Source organism: Zalophus californianus, chromosome 1 (assembly GCF_009762305.2).
Source record: "Zalophus californianus isolate mZalCal1 chromosome 1, mZalCal1.pri.v2, whole genome shotgun sequence".
In the NCBI taxonomy this organism is placed as follows: domain Eukaryota; kingdom Metazoa; phylum Chordata; class Mammalia; order Carnivora; family Otariidae; genus Zalophus; species Zalophus californianus.
In genome coordinates this window covers 19,463,353-19,468,096 of record NC_045595.1, presented here as the reverse complement: position 1 = coordinate 19,468,096, position 4,744 = coordinate 19,463,353, and positions in this window count along the sequence as shown.

The following is a 4,744-nucleotide window of genomic DNA, read 5'->3' as shown; positions in this document are numbered from 1 at the left end:
AGGTAGGAGTCAGGCAAACTCTCGGCTCTCTGTGCAGGACCACTGCAAAATGGGCTCAGGGCTCAGTATGCCAAATTGTTCCCAGAGGGACCCTTTATTGCCACTGCTCTGTCCTTTGGCGCTCACAGTCTGGAGGGGCAGACTCTAGACAGCTGGATAGGCATAGGACGGGGTTACAGGGGTGGGGGCAGGTACTGACTTTTAAGGTCTCATTTCACCTTGAACAGGCCCCTTGGATAGAGTTGGGCTTAGGAGCAAGACAGACCTGGGGCCTCCTCCTGCTTGCAGAGTCCCCTTGCCTACCGCCACCCCCAGATCCACAACCCTGACTCAGCGGCTTAGCCCAGCTCCCTGCACCTCCCACTCCAAGTGCCTTAATGACTTTTTAATAAATTGAAAAATTGTTTCAATACCAAACGCGATCCTGGGACATTGTTCGTGACTGTATTGAGCTTAAGTCAAACACTTTGCATCCTCAAATCCGACTGATTAATAATTACAAGGAGCAAGTCTGTCTTTACTGTAATGTGTTTAGGAAAACTGATGGATTTAATTTTTTTATCGGCCAAAGTAAGAAAATGTAATCTTTCTGAAAGTATCTAATACAACAATGCACCATAATTAGTTTCTCTGGAAACAGGCATAATGGAATAGAATAATAAATCACTTCTCTTTTCGTCCCTTCCCTCTGATGGAGAGAGATTTCCCCTCTGTGGGGCTGGAATAGGCCAGGGAGCAGAACTGGGGGGACTGAGGCGGCCGTGGTGCCGCTGCCCTGGCTCCTCACCACTGACTCAGCAGGACTTGGGCCTCCTCCACCCTCCAAGGGGCTCAGAGAGCAAGCAGTTCCTCCACTCCCCAGGCCAGAAGGCAGAGCAGCTCTCCAGAACTGGGACCCAGGTTCCAGAGTGGTGGTTGCTCCCCCTGCACTCCCCACCCCCCCACTTCCCCACAGCCAGACCCATACTCACTGCCTTGGGTACTCCCCAGTCTGCAAAGCCAAGACAACATGCTTTCAGGTGCAGTGGTGATGGAAGATTATTTTGTCTGAGCATTTAGGGATCCCGAGATGTGGGGTGTGGGACAGGCGGACAGAGTATGGTTCTTAATGTGTGGCTGGGGTTGCTCACATTTGCTACCTTCCCTGATGGGTCCCCTTCCCTGTGCTTAGACACCAGCAGAGGGGGCGTGGGTAAGAGGGTGGGGCCAGCCCGCCCACTCAGAGCCGCCTCCTCCACCAGCCAGGTGGAGACTGGCCCGCCTCCCACCTCCTTCAGACAGAGCTTAGTCTTCCGGCTTTGTCGGTTCTGGGCTCTGCCCCCTACTCCTGGGCAGCCTTGCCTGGCAGCCTCCACAGTTCTCATCCCCTGCAGCCCCCAAACTTGGCCAACACCCCAGGTGTGGGCTGTCCTCATCAGAAACTCCCCCACACCCCAAATGCTCCCCTCTCAACTGCTACTTCTGCCCCAGGCTCACAATCAGTAATGACAGGATAATTGTTTGTTTTATTGATCATGACCAGCCTTCTGTGGCCCAGTGATGGATGATGTGGGAAGAGCAACATTTGCCCTGGCACAGGCACCCCAGCACCAGGAGAACCAGATGTGGCCTCGCCGGGAAAGAGACCTTCCCCATCTTGCCACCTCATCACCCACCTCCAGCCCTGGCACATGGTGGTGGAGCAAAATGAACACTAGATTGGGAATCTGGAGCCCTGGGGCTGATTATAAATGCCGGCACAGACCATGAGCTCACAGTCCGGAACTAGCCAGCCAGCTGGTCACCCAGAGCTGCTGGCCACCTCGCTGGCCACCTCATTCATCATTCTCCTCTGTCGTGGCCTCTGTACTGAGGATCCTACCTGCAGCCGGCCCATCCTCGCCCTTCTGGAATCCCCATAAGACTCTACTGGCTGATCTCTGCCTCAGTCTCTCCCATCCCAACCATCACCACACCTGGGGCCATTCGTGGCCTGAAGCCCAGCACGGACCCTCCGTCCGTTCCCACAAGGCTCCACCAAGACAGGACGGGCTCGCGGGATCTCTTGGTCCACCCAGCCTCATCCCCTGGGGCGGGGGTGGGGGGGGGCCTTCTTTTCCTGAAGCAGGAAGCCCAACTTGTGACCCCAGGGGTACTGAGGAAGCCTCATCTCAAACCTCAAAGTCGTGCTGGGCTAGCAGCTGGAGAATGTGGGTGCATGGGTCTGGGAGGTGAAGGGAGGGAGAGAAGGAAGGGGGAATCCCATGGCCCCTGTTGGCAGTTGCCAAATTCCCGGTTTCCCTGCTTCCAAGCTAAGGGTAGAGTTGCCCCTTCCTGCCCCCTGGTGGTCAAGTGGGGCTGCGTGTCCGGTTCTGGCCAATGAATGATGAGCACAAGCCACGCTTCTAGGCCAGAGCAGTTAATTGCCGCTGTGAGACCTTTCAGGACCCTGTTCCCCTCTTCCATGACAGTTTCCCAGACTTTGGCTGTTCGGTCAGCCTGGTCTCAGTATGAAGATGACATAGGGAAGAGCCTTGGTTACCTGTGAAGGACACAGGTAGCAACACAAAGAAAGAAGCCTTCATTATTTGAAGCCACTAAGATTTTAGCTTTGTTACTGCAGCCTACCTGAGCCTATCCTGACTTGTATGGGGAGGAGGGATATGCTCTGAGAGCAGGTGGTACTGGGAGCGGGGAGGAGAGGGATGGTAGTGATGTTTAGGCTGTATGCCAGGAGCACCCCCCCAGCCCTTCACTTCTCTATGCCTCAGTCTCCCCACCAGCGAGACCCCTGTGTATCTTTGGGACTGGGGAGAAACAAATGAGGGGACAGTGTGAAAGCAGCTTGAATCGGGAAGAGTGAGCACTGGTGAGTATGGATGGGGATGGGGACAGTGAGTCCCTGCTTGGGTGTTGATGCTACTATGACGGTGGTGACCGCGAGGGGGACGGCAATGCCGAGCTGCAGGGGGCAGTGTTGGTGACAGTGTTGGTGCTGGCCCTGGGGTGCTGACAGCAGTGGAGTCCAGCCCTGTCAGCCTAGCCCAGGCCCTGACTTCCTCCAGGGCACCGGCACAGCAGTGATCACAGCAGATCCAGACGGAAGGCCTTGGACGTTGATTAATTACCTCCGCTGGGGCTGGCTAATTGCCTGCTGATCTCTGCCCGTCCAGTGCCCTGCCCGCCTGACCTGTTCGAGCCTTCCAGAGCAGTACTGCATGGTGTCAGGGCAGAGGTTTCCCAGATATGCCAGTCCCAAAGACCTCTTCATTTGCCTTAGCTGAGCACCACCCCCCCCAACTGCGCACAGCAGAGGCTCCTCCTGGGGAGCTGGGTGCCGGGCTGGGCAGCTGTACAAAGCATCAGATGGTGTTTTCCTGACTCTTGATGAGCACAATATGGAGTTGCCATGTGTCAGTGATATGCGTGGGGGTACAGGGCTGGGAGGGACTCTCAGGGACTTGGCTAACGGAGTCTTCTCTTGGACACTCCTTGCAGATGTTAGGGAAGTAGCCCCGGCTCCGGCAGCCAACATCTGTTGTCCCATCCATGCAGGACCTCGTATCGGCCACTGGGGGCACCACCAACTCAGTGATAACTCTGCCCGGGCTTGCCCTCCGGGAGTCCATCTAATGGAGTAGGCAGTTCTGGACCCAGACACTCCGGGAGTGATGAATTTGACTTGGATACCTGGGCGAGGCTGTGAGCACCGCGGCTCCAGCCCATCTCCTTCCTGGTACCAATGGGCATACTGAGGTGAGGAAGGGGTGAGATGTGTCCCAGGTCACCCAGGGACTTAAGGGTGAGCTGGGCCAGAGCCACGTTCCTTTCTCCAGGTCAAGGCTCCTCACACCCACCCCAGCTCCTCATTCTGAGCTTATTTGTGCTGGAAGGCACAGATGAAGATTAAAAAAAAAAAAAAAAAAAACCCTCCATTTTGTTTTTGCTGAATCGGCACTTCTGTCATCCCAATCTAAGGGGCTTGGCTTGTCTGCTATGAGGGGGGAAAATGCCTCCATTTAAAAGCAGAACTAAAAGAAAAACATCCACAGGCCCCATTTCACTGCGGCAGACATGATGAGCAAACCACGGTCGTTAACATGATAAAAGTCACTTTGTCTGGGTGTAAAATTCATTTTTCCCCATTTAGCACATGGTGCATTTGCATCGTGCTGCAGTTCCTGGGCTGCGGTCTCCTCCCAAGGATGCCCTGAAATTGTTCCCATTCCCCAGGCAGTGTCACCCAAGACTTGGACCTGGTGAGGCCAGGGCCACAAGGCTGGGAGGGGCCGACTGTTTAGGTGGTCCCTGGGCCATGGAGCTGTTCCACCCAGGTAGCCTCAAGGCAGACCCTGAGGCTCCACACCCTCTGACCAGGCCTGAAGGGGCCTGATCCCAAGGAGCCCTCTCTGGCCCAGTCCTTGCCCTGGCTCTGACACAGAATACCCACAGAAGGCCACCTGGTCAGCAGGCTGCCCCAATGTCTCATCACTCATCTCAGCCCCAGGAGTCCTGCCCTCAGAGGCAGGGCCTCATGGGGCTCCTGACTCACAGAGGGGAGGGAGTTGCCTATGGTCATCTGGGCAACTGAGGCAGAGCTCAGTGCGTCCCACACACCAGGGCTGAGGCTTCAGATCCCACCACTTGTGCCGGCACCTACACAGGTTTACTGCCAGAGCTGACACAGACAGCCTGGGTCCTGCCTCCCATCCTGTCTTAGAAATAGAGCCTTGGAACCTTCTCTCCCTTGGACTCAGTGTCCCCA